Source organism: Mus musculus, chromosome 8, assembly GCF_000001635.26.
Source record: "Mus musculus strain C57BL/6J chromosome 8, GRCm38.p6 C57BL/6J".
Taxonomy (NCBI): domain Eukaryota; kingdom Metazoa; phylum Chordata; class Mammalia; order Rodentia; family Muridae; genus Mus; species Mus musculus.
The window spans coordinates 34,437,070-34,456,551 of NC_000074.6; the positions used below are offsets into that span (position 1 = coordinate 34,437,070).

Here is a 19,482-nt window from a genome sequence, read left to right on the forward strand (position 1 = left end):
AACGAACGGGATTCACATCCTCTCTGCTGGCTTCCTGCTTACAGCTCAGACTTCAGCCCTCAGCTCCTACTTTGGGAAATGGCTTCTACAAGCACCTCATTCAAGTTGAGATAATCGCAGGACTCTTGAGTGTTAATCCTAACTTGGTCTTCATGCCAGGAGAGCAAGCACCCCGGGGTAAGGACCTGTGTGTTTATGTGGCCCCCATCTCACTGGCAGCTCTGAGACCCCGTGGCTTTGGTACTGGAGAAACCAGGGATCAAATTTTGTTTATGTTTCTCATTTACTGTGTGACCCACAGAGCTATTGCTCCCCTCTCTGGGCTCCAGATTCTGTTAAATAGTGCAAACATGCATAGATCACCCCAGCAACAAGGTCGTGTGGATAAGCAGTGTTTACCCTAGTCTGTTACTGTCCTTCTAGCTGTAACCAGTCTCTCCTCTTGTCTATCTGCCCCTGACCCTGCTGAATATGTGGCTAGGGGACATTTCTTTGGGGTTGAGTATAAGGATCGTCCAGTTTATTAGAGGACAAATGGATGTGTGAGAAAAGAGACAGCTCCAGAGAAGGAGGATGCAAGGACTGAACACCAGGCTGAGGCACCTGAGTGTGCTGTAGGAGGGAGGGGTCCTACAGTTTCAAAATAGCTCAAAACTATGGAATATCCTTAACAGGGCCATGGTTCAAGCCTTCTGGATGTTGAAGCTAAGGGAAGTTTCCCAGATAAGGGACTGAACTAGAAGGCAACACAGAACCTTCTGGATAGTACATAGCTGGTTTGTGGTTGGGTGTAAATAAGATGTGACTAGGAAGGTCACGCTTATATATTTTTCATAGCCTACTTTAATAAGGCTTCAACCTCTTCTCTAGCCTATTACCCACCAGAGGTGGTGGAAAAGAAAGGTTATTGGGATACAGGGGAAGTAGAACCATTTAGAAATAGTTCTTTGGGGCGATTCCAATCTTTGTTGTTCTCAGTCCAGCCTACTAGCAAACACAAAGCAGCAGCTGTAGTGCACTCCACTCGGCAGACACCACACACGAATCAGCAAGAGCAGTTCAATCCAGAAGAAACTGCGAGGCTCACCAACTGGTCCAAGTCCTCAGAAGTGGCAAGAAGCTGCAGGAATCTCACAAGAAGTTCTTTGGCAAGTTTCTGTCTATGAAGTTGCCACAAGTGAAGCTCAAGGATGCAGTGTAAGGTGAGCGAATACATGTGTGAAGTCAGAAAAGACTGGCAAGGTGGAGCAAAGCGAACCAACCCTTGAGCTCCCACTGTCTGTGTTATATTCCTTCTCAGAATCACATGTCCTTTCACATGTCTGCTATAGCAAAATATCCTTTCACCTGTGTCTGCTTCAGCAAAACATTTTTTATCAGCCTGCTTTAGCAAAACATCATTGTAACCGAGTCTCCAAAGAAACCAGAAATTTCCACCTTATTCTTCCTTCCAGCCTTGAGAACCTTGTGACCTCCCACCGTGGTGGCACTCCAGCTGTCTGTCACTGGTGAGCTCTTAGGGCATGTCTGTGGTTTCTTTAGTAGACGTGATGTCAAGAGAAGTGTTTTCACCTGAATCACACTCCAGTCCTAGCTAGTAAGCCAGAAGAAGTAGAAAAGGCTTTTTTAAAATGCTGAGTCTGAAGCAGCGTAGCAACACCTTGCAGCTCTAGAGTAGCAGCAGCTGAGGAAGAGAGCAGTGGCCATCTTGATCCCACTCTCCTCTCCCCTTTGGAGAGTGCATCCTTGGTCGCTCCAGCCAGGCCAGAGCCCCTGCAAATCTCTGTGGATAGCTTAGCGGATAGCATCTGGCAGACAGACCAGCAATGCTTCCTTCAGCTTTATCACTATTTGTTTTGGTTAATTTTTCATCATCCCATCTAGACTTTGAACCAAGGTTTTGGGCAAATACCTGCCTTTAACCTCAGTAGACTTTAGAAAATAGATCAGTTCCCATAACCTGTGTGGGTCTCATCCAATCAGCTGAAGATCATAGGAAGGAGAAGACTTAGGTACCTAAAGAGGAAAGGGGGTGCTAGTCCACAAAGCCTTCAGAATTGGCTGGCAACATCAGCTCTCCCTTGAGCCTTTAGCCAGTCTGGTTGCTTAGAGATTTCAGACTTGCCAGCCCCTTACACCAATTCCCCCTAGCAAATTTTTTCTCCCCTTTTTTTCTCCTCCCACTCTGTAACCATTTGGGCATTTCTATGTCCTTCCCAGTTCCCAAATAAGGACACAGAGGCTTTCACACACCTGACTTCCTCTGCATTCTCTGCTTCTCAGTGGCAAATCCCCACATCTGACTACTTCCCAGAATTCCTCTCTTCCTGGAAGGTTCGTCTATTCTCTCCTGCCTTACTGTAGGCTGTTCAGCTCTTTATTGACAGGTGATGCTTTTACACAGTGCACAAGAGATTCTCCCAACACCACTGTATTTCAGTCTCTCAGTTTTGCCTCTCTGAATGCTGACCAAACACATGGGATTGCTAGTCTTGATTATCAAGTTGACTGGATCAGGTATCTGTTAAAACACAAGCTGTTGGGTCCTCCTGTAAGGGATTTCCTGGGTCAGATTGTTGAAGCAGGAAGACTCACTTTAAGTCCTAATTTGGGGGCACCATCTGGCAGCAGCCCAGACATAGACGAAGGGAATTCTCCTCTCTTCCTCCCCTTTTCCTGTTACTGTGGCAGTCCTTCATAAATATTTGAACCAACTCTTCAGGCTTCCCATACCAACTGAAGATCAACAGCTCTCCAGGAATCCTCGGGCCTTCAGCACCAGACTTGGGCTCCTGAGAAATCTAACCTTGTGGACTGAACAACTATTGGATTCTCAATCTCTCTGGGAAAGATAGACGTTGCTGAACTACCCAGACAGTATTACTTAAGCCAATATAACAATCTCATTTTAATGTATATATTCATTATATGAAAGGCAATATAATAATTCCTTTATATATATATTCATCCTATCATTCTGTTCCTTTAGAGAACACTAACTCATATAACAGGTATCAATCAAGTAGACGATGGGCATAAGGAACATCAAACTCACTTCCTGTTGGATTGCACTGCTCACACACTGTCTGTTACATTACAAATTGTTTTCACACTGGAATTTGCCACAGTAAATGGAAAGAATGGATTGGAGTACATTTAGAGTAGCAATTTCTTTGTGAAAATACTATTGCTATTTCTCAGCAGACATGTCCCCTCAGGACCTGACCATCATATTCTGAGAGAGATTTGTAGGGAATAATTTTCTCCATGGTGATAACTGACATTCTGATTAGAACTATTTTATCAAAGCAAAGCTTTTAGTGAAGAGCTGAAACACAGGAGTCTAGCCATAGGCATTGAATTCTGAAGAATAATGTCTTCCTGTAGTAAGAAGGAAACCCACTGAGCATAGGAAATTTTCAGTTGTCCTTCCCAAGTTTAAAGAAACAGGAGCATAGCCAAGGGACAGGGAAAGGTGAGTGGGTTCTAGGGTACGAGCTTACAGGAGGGGTGAAAAAAAGATGTGACGTGTGGGCTTCCATTGATATTCAACTCAATATCCATTGTGGTCACGACTCCTGTTAAGCCCTATGGCAGCAACTGGGACCATAAACAGTGTTGTTCCAGCAAAGCATCTCAGAGCAAAACTGTAAGCATCCTCCATGTCACAGGTTACGGGGACATTGATCTCACCCTTCTCTGCCCACTTCCTCCAATGGCATAGTCTTTACATTGTGTTCTGGGTCTATGGAAAACGTTGGGATATTTTCACTTTCTGGTGGCTGCATTTCACCTGTGAAGTTGCTATTGCTCTGACCCAGCAGCATGTCGAATGGCTTATTTGGCTCTCTTCTGACAGCCATAGTGGCCAGTTTCAGGGCTGCGTGCAAACAATTAATGTTTTACTCAGTGCTCAGTGGAGGTGGGCCATGCCAGGGTGAGTGTCCCTGGGTTTCCGTAGCCATCTTTCAGTTACCCAGACAATTCCTCAAGGTGAGTGTTTATCTCTGAGAATTCCTGGGAGGCAAATTCAGGTGTGAGGTGCATATGTGTTGAGGGGGGTGGGTATCTTAAGACCCAGAACCATCCTACCTTTCACTTTCAGTTTCTGTTTTTAATACCATGAAGTAAATCATTTACCTTTTAGAAAATTGTTCATGGGTAACCAGTGACCAGAAAATCTATGGACAGAGACCTACCTGCCTCTCTGCCTCTGCCTCTGCCTCTGCCTCTGCCTCTGCCTCTCTGCCTCTCTCTGCCTCTCTCTGCCTCTCTGCCTCTCTCTGCCTCTCTCTGCCTCTCTCTGCCTCTCTCTGCCTCTCTCTCTCTGCTTCTCTCTGCTTCTCTCTGCTTCTCTCTGCTTCTCTCTGCTTCTCTCTGCTTCTCTCTGCTTCTCTCTGCTTCTCTCTGCTTCTCTCTGCTTCTCTCTGCTTCTCTCTGCTTCTCTCTGCTTCTCTCTGCTTCTCTCTGCTTCTCTCTGCTTCTCTCTGCTTCTCTCTGCTTCTCTCTGCCTCCTCTGCCTCCTCTGCCTCCTCTGCCTCCTCTGCCTCCTCTGCCTCCTCTGCCTCCTCTGCCTCCTCTGCCTCCTCTGCCTCTGCCTCTGCCTCTGCCTCTGCCTCTGCCTCTGCCTCTGCCTCTGCCTCTGCCTCTGCCTCTGCCTCTGCCTCTGCCTCTGCCTCTGCCTCTGCCTGATGGGATTAAAGGCATCCGTCACCACTACTCGGCTACACCATCTCTTCTTAATCTCTGCCTTGGCTGTCCCACATCCTGACTGTCTTAGTGATCACCACAGTGTTTGGAATCATGGGCTTATTTCCTCTGAGGGAGCATCCCTGCTCCTAATGAGATCAATCTAACAGCTCCTCTGCAAATCACAAGGTCTGGCACTAGTGCCCTGTGGGTTTCAAGCTATGAATGACAGCTGCAGCTGCCTCCTGAGATGGAACTCAGGTCTGGTGCAGGCAGAAATAGTGTGATAAAGGAATAGAGTTCCAGAGGGGTGCGATCATGATAAATCTGAACTTTCCACTCCTCTTCATTTGAATAGGCTCAAACTATCCATGATTGTTTTGATGTTCAGTGGCCTAGAGCATCAGTTTGTTTTTGTGCCTCTCAGTTAATGCTGAGCGGATTAATTATAGAGGAATAAAAGCCATGGTGACTTAAACATGTTAATCGTTGAATGTTTGTCAGCTGTGATGTCTGAAGATTTGCCCAATATAAAAGGACTCCCTAAAATTGCATAATATTGTTATTTAATCATCTAGGATTGAGTTAGAAGTTAATTAGTACATATATATGCCAGGGATGCTAAGAGCCTATCATTGGGTTGATGTAAAAGTAAGGGACTGAGCAGGGTAGAGAACTATTTACACACATGGCTACATCAGTTCATTTTCTTGAGCTAATTTGAAAGCTGATGTTTGGTGATGTCATTGTCGGAGCTTCACCTCATTGGGTGGATTACAGAGTTGGCACTGAGGCCATGTCCTCTCAGGTAATTGTTGGGAAAAAGTAACAATTAGGTCATTTGTACAAGTGTCCCCGTAACCCATGGAGATAACTCGATAAGTAAATTGGAATGTCATCAGCCAATACATTAGTCATGTATGGTTTGTTACTAATTCCATGTCCTCCTAAGTTGGAATGACTGGCGTTTCCAGCAATGTGTGCTTCTCCTGAGGAGGGCGCTGGGCAAGGGGACAGTCACACACATTGCTTTTTTAACTGCCACACCTAAGTTTCAACACAGCTTCTCTCTGGTCCCCAGGCAAGAAAATGAATGACAGGCTAGTCACAGCTTAGCCATGATGTTTGAGCCTGAGCCATCTGTCTGCATGGCACAGATTCATCTATCTGTGCTTTAAGTGAGATATTCAACCGAGCTAGTACTCAGTTTTGCCTGGCTTCTGATGGGAGTATTTTAGGAAAGGTAAGTACTATACAAACAATTGTTTTCACCATTTTCAATGCTGTTCACATCTGTAGTTTCCCTTCAATTGCTTGCTTTGAAGGAATAGATGTGTTTAGGTCACTTGTGTTTCTCCTGTGTTTGATAGTAATGCTAAAAGCTACATGGTGGTTTGCTACTCCCAAAGCTTACCCTTTCTATACACTCCCTACTGGTTTGCATTCATTACATAGCTAGTGTTGATCCTTACTTCAGTCTTGGATTATATAATATGATGATATAAAGCTACTCATGCTTTGTTTATTGTGTGTGTGAGTATGTATACATGTATGTGTGTGCATGTGTATGCATATGAGTGTCCATATGTGTATGTGTTGTGTGTGTGCACATATATGTATGTGCATGTGTGTATGTACTCTGTGTGTGTGCATCTCTCTTTCTCTGTGTGTGTGTGAGTGAGTGTGTGTGTGTGTGAGTGTGTGTGTGTGAGTGTGTGTGAGTGTGTATGTGTATGTGTGTGAGTGTGTGTATGTGTATGTGTGTGAGTGTGTGTGAGTGTGTGTGAGTGTGTGTGTGTATGTAGGGCCAGAGGACAAGCTTGGGAGTCTTGGTTTATGCTTAGATCAGAACTACTGGAGCAAGAACCCCAGGGATTTGTCTGCCTCTGCCTCCCCAAGGATAAAGCATCATTGTGTGGCTTCTATGGACTAAGATCCTTATGTTCCCACAACAAGTATTTACTGACGGAGTTATCCTTATCTCTCAATGTCGGGTCTGAGTGGAGAAGTACTGTGTGTTAGACCACCTTTGAAGAAATTTCCATCTTGAATGATCTATGGACAGGTTCAAATTACCAAACCGCCTTGACTCAGTTTCTTGAGAGGAAGTGCATGACACCTCAATCCACCAGCTCAGGAGAAGCTCCAGTTCTGACAGCAGACCCCCCCACACTAGTAGCTTCCAAGCTACCTTCTACTGATGCTCAATAATGCTCGCTAGAAATCAAAACTGGTTTTGGTCTTGGTTTTCAATCCAAAGTCTGTGATTAGGTTTCTGCTCTGGCTTGAGAGCTGTTAGGATTTCCTCTTGTCTCTTTCCTAGGAACCTGAATCTCTGCCTGTGGGCTGGGCTAAATCAACATACTAACTATTACTGCTTGACTCCTTCATATGTCTAAAAGTGTCATTATGTGAAGAGGTAACACTAGAATTCCTTGATGGACCACTTGGAGCAAAATCAGGCCAAGGAGGAAGAGCAGAAGGGAGGAGGAAGAGGTGTGAGGGAAGCAAGGAAGGAAGGGGGTGGAGTGAAAAGAGAAGGAAGGGCAAGGATTCTGCCAGGGTTCTAAGACACAAAGCAGTGTGGGTATACTGGTCTATAAAGCAGAGTAGCACTGCAGGATGTCTTTCTAGGGAGACTGGGAAGTGAAAAGGTCTTGACCTGAGGGCTACAGAGGTCAGAAGCCTTCAGGGCATGTGGCTTTGTATTTGTTTCTGTGGAGAGTGTGGAGATTGCCTGAAGTCAGAGAGTTCGCCACAAGGATAACCAGCTTTTCACATGAATTCAGCTTTCATTCAGAAATCAAAGTCGATCTTAGTTGTATAGATTGGTTTCCCCTGAGGTGGCCTACTCAGACTAGGTAATGGAAGAGAGCTTAGCAAAAATGGCTGCCTTTGAAGAGGTGGCCAGAGACAGGGGGTGATCAACAGGTAGAGGTGAAGAATCAGACAACTGGCAACAGTAAGAGCTGTTGCGCCCTGGGAAGTCAGTGCTACAACTGAGGGCTGGACCTGGAGCCACAGACTGGCAGTCACTGGGAGATGGCTGTCAGGAGTGTCCCAGAGACAAACGCTCTGACCTCTCCTTCCTCTCACCCTCTGCTGCTCCCTCTCATTGACCAAACCCAATCGGAAGCCAAAGGAAAAGAGACAAAGGACGTGTCAACAACCCAAGATAAACAATAGTCAGGAAAGGATGAGACATTGGTCCAGAGGAATAATTCAAAACAAACAAACAAACAAACAAACAAACAATTAACAACAACAAAATCCAAGATGTCATAGAAGCTGGGCCCAGTGACATGAGAACTGCTCTCCTGAGAAGTGCCTGTAATAGTTGGATTGGCATTTCTATTCCACAGAACAGTATCCAACCTCATCTTTCTGGTGGAGTTGCGGAACCTTCATTGAGAATCTTGCAGTATTAGAATCTCAGTCTCCCAGCTGTTGGGAGTGCCTGGGTCTCAGAGGTCTCCTGAAGTGTGGGTGACATTTCTTGGCACCTTGTGTCCCTACCATGCTGGGCTCTCCTCTTCGTTTGAGTTTACCCTCAGAACTGCCCCTTGAGTGCTGGTTTATCCTCATGGCTGCTGTGTCTTGTGAGAACTGGAAAGTCAAATATTCCTGATGAGTCCTAAGATGTGATGATCTGAGACCCCACAAGCATTGCTACAGCTCCCAGCTCAGAAGCCCACCATCATGTACACATGCCCCTGGAGTTTTGTCCTGTTCTGTGGCCTCCATCTGTGTCCAAATAAATATGCCCAACTCTATAAGAAATAGGAAAATCATCTACTTGACCAAAAAACCAAACAAACAAACAAAAATGCCCACCGGTGGGCATTTTAAAGCAGGTGCCCTTGATTTCTGCTTAAGTGAACCGGAATGTTCTTGTTGCATAGCTGGTTTGCTCTGTGGTTAACATTGGAGGAGATGGTTTCCTGTTCACGATAAATGTGTGGTTAAGATTTGTCAACCCAAATTTGATCTTGGCCTTAATTATTAAGTAGCACATTTCCCTCTGCTTACAAAAAAAAAAAAATCTCACCCTAATCTTTTTTGCAAATAGAACTCTAGTCAACTCACCTTGGTATTGTTCGTGAGAACCACTGTGACAATTTTGCTTGAAGCTGTCTGTTCCAGCCTCAGCTTGCATAAGCAGAAAAACCCACATTTCAAAGGCAGGGCAAAAGTGACTAAATAGCAGGTTCTTACTTTTAACAGCAGTGCCATGCAAGGTCCTGGCCCATGGCTGCACTTTTTAATATGGACGAGCCTAGCTCCACTATGTACAAAAATGGAGGAGCAAATGTCTAGTCTGCAGACTTGCTGCAGAATTAAATGGTTGTGAATATTTGATACACTGCAAGTGGTTATTGTGTTGTGGGACTGCACAACACTAATGTGTATGCTATTCTTGGTCGTGTGGCACTCTTAACCTGTTCTGTTCCATGGGTACCTTCAGACAGGAAGGTAAGATTTGGAAAAGCTAGGCTACCTTTAACCCCAGCTTTGGAGCATGGCTGTTATTAAGACAATGTGTTCTCTGGAGAGGCTGTTCCAAGAACTGTGCTCAACACCCAGAGACAAAGATGACAGAGGAGCGTACCTTCTCCTAGGGGAGACAGGTAAGTGTCTGCCATGCTTGTCATGAAGTGCAGTGTGAAGTGTGGGGAGGGGAGATTGCAGGACATCGTCCCCTGAAAGTAGAGCCTGGGTTACAGTGAAAGACCTTGCCTCAAAAGCAAACCAGACCAGACCAGACCAGATCAAACCAAACCAGACCAGACCAGACTAGACCAGACCAGACCAGAATAAAGAAGAGAGAGGAGCCTTGCAGAAATAGGTAGCACCTCATCGACCATGGTGTTTCTTAGTGCCCCATCGAAGGCCATTTCATAGGAAACAATGGCACATGGACTTTTGTCCCTCAGGATTAGGTAGGCATCCTTACCTGTCTAGGCCTTTGCTTTGTCTCCTGTGACAGCGAACAGTTGCTGTATGGTTTCATGTTCTATTTTATTCCTGCCTTGGAGCACCCTAACTCATCCTCCCTCCTTTTCTAGAAGGTTCCTGTGAACCATCATGACATGCCATTGGCTAGGTCCTCAATGCCATGCCACCACCAGATGCACCCAACCATGTGCTGAAAACTTGAAGTAATTCATAGACTTATTTCAGGGTTCTCAACTTTAGATTTCTTGTTGTTCAAGCAGGAAAAGTCTATCTAAAACTGCATTTAAACAAAACAAAACAAAACAACACAAAACAACAAACCCCAGGCCACCAATCTGTGCTAATCACTTGTCTTATTTGCTTTGTATTTTTCTGTGCTAGGTGTAAGTATTATATTGAGAGGCCAAATCCGTTCTAAGCAAGAGTCAAAAGGTGCTCTGGTTAAATTTAGAAGCAATTTGAAGGAAAGAAGAAAAACCTTTGCCAGGTTCAAAAAAAAGAGTAATTACTCAAATGGAGAATATAAGATGAACAGTGAGCAAGTAAGGCAACTGTGGGCTTATAGGATAACTTATGGGCCCACAGGATAACCCATGGGCTATAGGATATTATACCCCTGCTCTCCCTCCCCTGGAAGGCAACGAATCTTGTAATGCATACTGTGTGCCAGGCAGTACAAACATCATCTCACATTCAGAGCGGCAGCCATGTGCATTTTAGATGACAATGTCACTTGCCACAGAGATGCTGGAAGTGGTACCATGCACCTGTAATTCCAGAACTCAGGAAGACAATACAAGAGGATAGGAAGTCCTGGCCAGCCTGGGCTACGGGACGAGACCCTGTTTCACTGAGCTAGCAAACAAACCGAACAATAATTGGTCTTTTTTTGTCTTTAGTTTTATAGAAATTACATTTATTTATTTATTTATTTATTTATTTATTTATTTATTTATATTTAGTGTGTGTGTGTATGTGTGTGAGAGAGAGAGAGAGGTGGGGTGGGGAGCAGAGAGGACTAGAGATGAGGATGGGAAAGTGCGCTGGGCCAGTGGTTGTTGGGGAACAGCAGAGGTCAGAGCAAAGGTCAAGGTTGGTCGTTTTTAGAAAATCTTCACCTTCCTGTCCTGCACAGCGTCTTTCTGGTAGCTAGTTTTTACTTTGAAAACACATGCATGTGTGCACTCTCTCCCTGCTATGTGCATGTGCTTGTGAGTGTGTGTGTGAGAGAGACAGAGAAAGACAGTCACACAGAGAGAGAAAGAGAGAGGGTGGGAAGGAGGAGGGAGAGAGGGAGAGGGGAGGGGGAGGAGAATCTGTTTCCTATTTCAGTAACTCTGGCTTTATCTCTGCACTTCCCCTGAGGTGGCAGTGGCAGCTCACTCCCTGGCCCCTTTGCCGATGTGAAGAGGGACAGAGCTAGACATCTGTAAGCTGTCCAAGGAACATTTGGGCCATTCAGGAAGCCTGTAACGGGATTTCTTTAAAAATAGATCTGTGCAGAGAGAATAGATGTGTTTAGAACTTAGCTGTTGACATTCCAGTGTAAGAGCCTAACAATTAATCTCTCCCCTCCTGGACGCCTGGTCTATAAACTCTCCTTCGCTGATGCCAGACTTCTTTTCTTCAGCCTGCACTAACCCGATCCAGTATACGTAGGGCTCAGGGCCCCTTGAAAATGCCAAGGCCTGCCCGTGGGAGAATAGAGGGAGTTTAAATGCAAATGTATTTCAGGTTTATGAATTGAAAGAATTAATGTTTTTGGTCCATAATGTTGACTGTCACCTTAACAGGCTCCAGAGTCACAGGAGTTAAACCTCTGGGGGTGTCTCTGAGGGAGTTGGAAAGGAGCCCTACCCTGGGTGTGGACAGCCCTGTGGTGCCAGACTGGGGTGCCGGTCTGAATCTACAGTAGAACGTGAACTGAGCTCCAGCGTTCATATCTCCGCGTCTGTGGCCACGTGAACGGCTGCCTCCAGCTCCTGCTGCCACAGTAGACTGGATCCTCAAAAACGCTAAGTCAAAACAAACCCTTCCTGCCTTAAGTTCCTCGCATCAGGCATTTCCCCACAGAAATGAGACGAGCCGCTGATATACTGCCCACAGCAAGCTACAGATCCCTACCGCATCTTACAGAACAAGAAAAACAAAACCGCACCCTGAACAGACAAAGCAATATGGAGAAGAGAGAGAGAGAGAGAGAGAGAGAGAGAGAGAGAGAGAGAGAGAGAGAGAGAGAGAGAGAGAGAGAGAGAGAGAGAGGAACAGAACTGTAGTGATCATGCCGCTAGATCTCAAAGCCGCTGGGGTCACAAGAGTGTCCCATGGGCGTAAACGCTGGCAGACTCGCTAGTCTAGGAAAGTCCAACGTGACGACAGAGGTGTGAGGGGTATACATCGAGGAGCAAGAATCTGTTCACTAAATGAGGTTGGGACAAAAGGATGTTCACATTCAAAGTAGAGTTGGGTCCAGGCTCACCATGTCCAAAAAATGAATTCCAAATTGGATTAAATGCTTAAATGCAAAATTGGAAGCTATAAAGCTGCTAGAAGAATGCATGCGGGGCTGGGGGGGGGGTGCCACAATGCTAGTCTGGGCAATGACTTTTTACAACTAAGGTACTCAATTGCACAGGCCCTCTCTGACGTCCTTGAACACCAGGCATGCCCCTGGTGAACAGACGTACATACAAACAGGCAAAACATGCACACACACAAAATAGAACAAATAAACATTTTAAAATGTAAAGAAAGTTTACTTTGAATATTCTTTAAAAGTTAACGTCGCTGAAAGGGACCCTGTGTTTATCCTTGGACTGTGAAGGTCTCAGCAGCCCCCATCCCAGTACTGGGCGGCATTCTCCTGACATTTCTTATTCAACTCTGAAATCTAAGAGAGATGGGGGTGGTGGCTGGAGGGGGAATGCCCAGGGAATAGCTGCAGGTTCTAGGGTTTGTGGTCTCTGTACCCACGAGGTAGGGTTGGTTTTTGTTTTTGTTTTTTATAATCACTACAATTCCTGATAGTTCTTCTCTTTTTTCTTGAGCAGTGAAGCCTAGAAAGCCATCTGCCCATGGAGGAAATACAGACAGATCCTTGGGGCCATCACATGTAGGCTTTCCCTCCTTGGGTTACCGCCTGTGCAGGGAGATCAGTAAAAGCCGCAGCCCTGTGAAAGGCTACACCCTCATTAAAGGGTATCCGAGCGAAGAGAAGGGACTTCTGAAAAGATAGGAAAATGCTTCTTTTCGTTTATTATTTATATTTCATATGTGAGCACATTGTATTGGCAGCCATTCACGTGCCCCCTTTCTCTGCCCTCCAACTCCCCCTCCCCTCCCACTCCTTCTTGGGCTCATGTGTTCTTTGATAATTATTATTGTTACACACACACACACACACACACACACACACACACACACACACACACACACACACACACACACCATATTTGTGTCCATATAGTATGTTAAGGGTTGACTACTTGGGACTGGAAATGGTTGCCTACACAAGACTTACAGAATGGCCTCCAGGCACAGGGCCCCATTCCTTTGAAGAGCTCAGGGCTGTCAAAGGCTGCTGAACCTACAGCATGATGGGCGAGCATGGACTACTGTCTGCAGAGCTTAGAGCATGCTCATGCTGAGAAGGGTTCTCTCCCCTATGCTTTGGTAACATGCTGTCCAATCAGGTATCTCCCGTCTCATAGCATCGAGTCCATGCGTTTAATATACTGGAAATACCTGTGTTCATTTCTTCCCCTTAGACTGCCTTCTGGCTGGACTCTAATCCAAGCAAAAGGAAGCAGACTACTTTTTTCTGGTCTGCCGGTTGTGTGTGCAGCCGAAGAGTCATTTCTTGGGGTCTGCAAGGTACTCTGTGTCCCCCTGGCCCTTTTTACAAAGCCATTCTTTACTGCCTGCCCATCTTTCTCGGGGTTGTACAACTGACCTCCAGGCTTAAGGGCAGGGTCGAACATGTATGGAAACTAAACGTCTTGTTATATTCAGCTCTTCATCCCACTCTATCAAGCTCAGTTTAGAGTGCCGTTTTGTCCCGAAAATAGTAGGTATAATTAGCTCACAGATCAGATCGGCCTGCCATTCCTAATTTCGTCAGGGTCAGAGTTCTGAACGTTTCCTTACCCTAGTGTCTGAAGAGAACGACAGACACTCTCTTCAACATCGCTGCCTGGTTGTTCAAAGCCATAGAATCAGGGGCCTGAGAAACAGAAAAATCCTTCAATAATGGGTGACAGAGCATGCACATATTGCAGCCCAGCACTCTTTTCTGAACTCTACTCATCGTTTTGATCAGCCTTCCAGATTGGCTAATCAAACCATACTGATAAGCATGTTGAAAACAAGGCCACATTGCTAACTATGTCACTGGATCCTGGCTTCTATGTACTGATTATTTGAGGTGTGTGTGTGTGTGTGTGTGTGTGTTCGTCCAGTAGTTGATATGAGGTGCAGCATTATCAGGACAACTCCTTAAATACTTTGCTGAGGACCCCTTATGGCCCTGCCCCACCACCACCACTAACATGCTCCTGAGTTCTTTGATGCAGAAGTCAGAATTCAGAGCTCCTAAGGGCTGTTGAGACCCAGAGTTCACAATACAGGAGGATGTACACATTTGGAAAAATGGCTGGGTCTCCTCACAGCACTGGGCGTCCCAGCAGCCAGCTCCCCCCACAGCCGAAGCAGTGTGTGTAGGTAATTACATAATCTCAGCACAATAGAATAGATTTTCCTATTACAGGCATCATGCCTTAGATATGCATGTCCTCCAGACAGTTTCTGGCTTGCTTTTATTACCTCGGTTTCTTTTAGTCAATTATATGTTGTTTCCTTTGAAAAGTCAATAAAAACATAATTACAAAGAAAAATTTAAAAAAAAGTCCTGTTGGAAAAAGGCTATCAACATTGTCTGTGCTGCTTAAGAAGTGTTTATCTGTGGACGGGAATGTCTTATTTGCACTGGCCCTGTCTTTGTGTGTCTAGTCACTGTGACACAAAAATCCCTTTCCTGAGTTGGTGACCTCAGAGCCTTCTGAATTGAAGGCCATGTGGCAGATGCTGAACAGGTGGCCTACAGGGCTGGAAATTAACCCTTTTAAGCACGCCTCCTTCACTACTCTCTCTCCTTCTCCCCCTCCCTCCTCCTTCTCCTCTCTCTTCTCCCTTCCCTTCCCTCTTTGTCTGTCTCTCTCCTCCCCTTTCCTGCCACGGAGCAGGCAGTAATATTGCTCATACTCAGATTTTTAAAAATGGATTTCAGATGAAATTTAGTATTTCTAAAGCATGCTTTGGATTCAAACAACAAGTAAAGGAAGCTCAAGAAGGCAGCCTGTGAACAACTGCCTACCTCACCTCACGGGGGCTGCTGTGTTAACATCATCACACTGGGCTGCAGGAGTAGAGGGAGGTGGGGGTGGGGATCTGTGTGATAACAAAGGGCCTTAGGGAACTGGAAATCTAGTTAAGAATCCAGTTATGAAAATGGTTGGATACAACAAAGTATGTTTTCTGTCTATAAAGATTGTGTATGGGAAATTTGTAAACTATATAAAAGGTAAGAGAGAAAATTTAAATTATCTATCTGCTACCACCAAAAGGTAATCACCATTAAAGTATGGTACACACACAGACACATGAGAGAGAGGGAGAGAGAGAGAGAGAGAGAGAGAGAGAGAGAGAGAGAGAGAGAGAGAGAGAGAGAGAGACAAAGAAAGAGAGAGAGAGTTTGTTTCCTGCTACTATAATAAAATGCCTAAGACTACGTCATTTAAAAATAAAAAAGGTTCATTTAGTCATACAGTTTGAAGGTGAGATACATGTCTAGCAACAATGCACTGCATCTGGTGAGGGCCCCTTCCACTGAGTCACATCATAGTAGATGGTATCACAATGATAAAAGCTCTCAGGAATAAGACGTCCCCGAGTAAATAGCCAGAGCATCAGAAGAGTTATGACAATGTGCCAGTAGATTCCGCCTCTAAAATGTTCCTCTACCTCCAGTGTTGCCATACTGATCATGGTTCCTTAGAGCAAAGGTCAAATTCAGAACGCATCCAGTCTGTTTGCAATATAGTCTACTATAATGTAAAGAGTTCTACAACTTAGTTTTCTCTTCATTTCAAACAGCTTGCCATCATTTCCCATCATCATTCTTAATTTTTCTCTAGCCGCTTTGAAAGAACATCTGTTACGGCCTTAACCTGACCAGTTGCCTGGCATCTCGTGTGGAAGGCTTGGTGTTCAGTACAACAGAGGTCAGAGGTGAGGCCTTTGGGACTTACTGGATTAGGAGGACTGCCAGTGGATTAGCCCACTAATAGAGTCCTAATTTTCATGCTATTGGGTGGTGTAATCCTTAGCAGATGTGACCTAGCTGGAGAGAAAGACGGGTCACTGGTAGCCTGAGAGGTGCATTTTGTCTCTGGCCCTTCCTTCTCTCTTTGCTCCTTGGATCCCGTGAGGCGAGTGGCTTTGCTCTCCACCCTGTGCTTCGGACATGGCGCTCTGCCTCATCACGGGGCCCAGACACAGCAGAGCCAAGAGGCCATGGACTGACACCTCTGAAACCATGAGCCCAGGTAAACCTTCCTCTCTGAGGTTGAATTTGCTCAGGGAAGTTGACTAACAGAGCATCCAAGTCAATTCCTTTGAGTGTCTAAATCTTCTTTTGTTTTCCTTGCTGTTCCACTAATACCACACTATTAAACCCAGTGCAGTTTTTGCTGACGTTCGCTTTGTTTTTATTGTGGGGGCCAAAAGGACACGTTTTCATATCTGGCCTTAAAGGTCCATTCTCCTTTAATTCTCAGGCTTTTACTCTTATTTGATGTCTCATGTTGTTTTCAAACAAATTGGAGATGATTTTATTAAAATACCTGTTTTATAATTTTACTGAAATCTTACTGTATATGGTAATTGACTTGAGAAATTGGCCTTCTTAAACATTCAAGGGTCTTCCAAATAAAACCAACTGATTGAGCACTTAAACATGTTCTATGGTGATCCTCAAACAACAATGGTAAGTCAAAATCCATCACAGTTTAGCACCGAGAAAGGAGATCAGAGGACAAAAATCACAGCACATTCCTAGAGGACAGACAGAAGGGCAGTGCAGCCTGCCTTGTGTCAGAAATGGACTCCAAGGTCCCAAGAAATGGACAGAGGATGGCTAAGAGCTGAGGGGCTTAAAACAGGGGTGCTTGTTGCCCTGCTAATTAAGGTTGAAGTCTACCATTGTCCAGATAGCCTTCTAAGCTTGGTGCAAAAATAGCAGACTCCCTTTGTCAGTGAGGCTTTCTATTCTCAACCTCGGGGACCCCAGACCCCACACCCTATACCTTCAGAATGTCACCAAACCTTTGTTAAGAGATTACAGGTTCAGTTTCTTTTCTCCTGATAAGAACCCATTCAGCTAGCACCTGAGATTCTGGGAACGCCTTCCCATGATAATGAGGTATCTCAGGACCTTAGCTTTCAGCCAATGACCTTTGCCCACCCTGGATGTCCCCACCCCCATCCTCAAAACTACATAACCCTCCTCAAAGCTGGTCCTGGGATGTCATTATTGTCCATACTCAAGGGCCATGTGGAACCCTGTTTGTGAACTATGCTCCCTCTGTCCCCAAGGGCTGGCAGCCAGTGACTCTGAGGAGAACGGAGACCTACAGAGCTGAAATTCTCCATGGGAGGCAAATAACTTCTGGGCCCTTTCCAGCCCTCCACAAGAAGAAAGGCCCAAAGCCAGGCATTCCTGCCCAGGAGCCAGCGTAGAACCCTTTCCTTTACCATAACCCGTTTTGAGAAAGTGCTATGGCTCAGAGTTTTGTTTTACCCTGTGTGGGAAATCTCTCTGTCTAGACTCTGAGTTGTTGATGGAGCACCTCATTATCTCCAACTCCTACTCTTTCCTGTCATGAGGAGAGACTCTGAGGCAGTTTTCCTGAAAATTTGTCACTGTGTCTAGGTAGTGTCTGGAGGACACCACGGTGATATAGTCTACCATTTCCGTCAGAGAAAGAAGATAAATTCCCGAATTTAAGTGCCAATTTTGCCGTTTTCTTTTTCTTTTTCTTTTTTTTTAGAATAGGGAGAGGAGGCTGTCAGACACCTGGGCTTGTCTCTTCTTACCTTGCATTTGAGACTGTCATTTTTTTAAGAAAATTGCATATATTCAAACCATGTGAGAATTTCCGTATAAGGGGGAAAGGTGAGTTTGTGTGGTGGCAGGAAGTCATGGGATAATGGCCTCTGGGAGAGGATTTGCAGAATGGATGAGATTCAAATGGGCAGATGAGGGAAGCAATGCCCGAGTCTGAGTCAGAGCAGAAGCATGGAGATGCAAACACAGGAGGGAAAGCTATGAACGTGTGCTGGAGAGGACCCGGGAGGGGTATCCACGGCTGGTTAGTCTGAAGAGGAGTTTTCACGGTATGCTCTCCAAGTCACGATGAGCAGACCAGAAGATGTGTCCAGACGGAGTAGAGAAACTCCCCAGAGGAGAAATCTATTTTTCTATTTAAGGGGAAGATCAGCTCAGAGCCCTTTGGAGACATCTACCAGCTGGCCAACTGGTCCCCGCACACAATGGTGTCCATAGTCCACTCCCTAAAAGTCCTATGGGCCCGTGCCACAAGCCCAGAACACAAAGCAGGAGCCCAGGTGGATGAGGACGGAAGGGCGCTAGAGCACATCCTGGAGCATGCTGGATGGAGCCCTGAGGAGGGACAGATGGCAGACATAGACATGCTCTCCCTGGGGAGAAAGCAGGAAGCCGCAAAGCAGCTGTGGCAAGGCTTCGGAGGTTTCACAGCAGCTCTGATGCGGGGGACCAGTTTCTCAGGGCAGGCCTGCGCAGCAGGGCGTCAGTCTTCAGCCACGCCCTTAGGATGGTCAATCATTGGCAGGAGCAGTGCAATAGGAACGAGCGTGGGCGACCCCGTGTCACTGTTTCAGTTTGTCCTGTTCAGTTGGTTGAGTGAGCGACAGAGAGCAAACAATAAAGTGGAAGGCAGAGTCACCCTCAAGAAGACGATTATGTTCTTTTTCTATCCCAAAAACCTGATTGTGACATGTCATTGTGAAATAAACGTTTTGTTCTTTAAAAATAAGGAAACATTGTTAATTTTATTATATATATATAATATATGCTTATGAAAAACCTAGTTAAATAGTTACCACCATTGTTCTCAAATCTTAGTCTACTGGTATATTCTTTCATTCTTGATTTGTGTGTGTGTGTAGAAGACTGTATATTTATTCAATATCTACACGTGAATATATATGTATGTATAAAGCAACTCATATATTTGTGCGTTTGAAAAGGTTTATTTATTGATGTGTTCTATGTATGAGTATTTGCCTCCATGTATGTGTCTGCACCATGTGTATACAATGGTCACAAAGGACAGAAGAGGGAGTAAGACCCTCCCACAACTGGAGTTACAAATGTATTGAGCTGCTGTGTGAGTGCTTGGAACCTAGTCCTGGTCCTCCAGAAGAAAGTAGTAGCCAGTGCTCTTAACCACCAAACTACCTCTCCAACCCTCATGGGAACATTTTTTTGAACAGCATTCTTTACATTATATTTGTAATCATGAGCACGGTATGTTCAAAAGATGTCAAGGTTTTGCTCATGAAAAGAAAAGATGAAGATGGAGGAGGGGGGAAGAAGGAAAAAATTACAATTTTTGCACACCTAGTTTCTGCAGAGATTTTACCAGTTATGTGATAAATACCCCTGTAGCTGTGGGTGAGAGGGGTGAGCGGAGGCTATTCCTTCATAGGTCGATGGCTTTCTGTTTCCCCATTGCTGGT

At 45.3% G+C, this 19,482-nt stretch overlaps 1 long non-coding RNA gene across 2 annotated transcripts; it reads left to right on the top strand.

Moving 5' to 3' along the window:
* The first annotated feature begins 3,672 nt into the window (after positions 1-3,672).
* Positions 3,673-18,767, top strand: Gm39159. 2 transcript variants are annotated; one of them, XR_870321.2, is made up of 3 exons: positions 3,673-3,993; positions 5,771-5,932; positions 15,837-16,560. It is a non-coding gene; the product is annotated as a predicted gene, 39159 (long non-coding RNA). The 2 variants fall into 2 exon arrangements; XR_870322.2 differs by lacking the exon at positions 3,673-3,993 and adding an exon at positions 18,190-18,767 and having other exon boundaries at positions 4,639-5,932; positions 15,837-17,875.
* Positions 18,768-19,482: the final 715 nt, after the last annotated feature.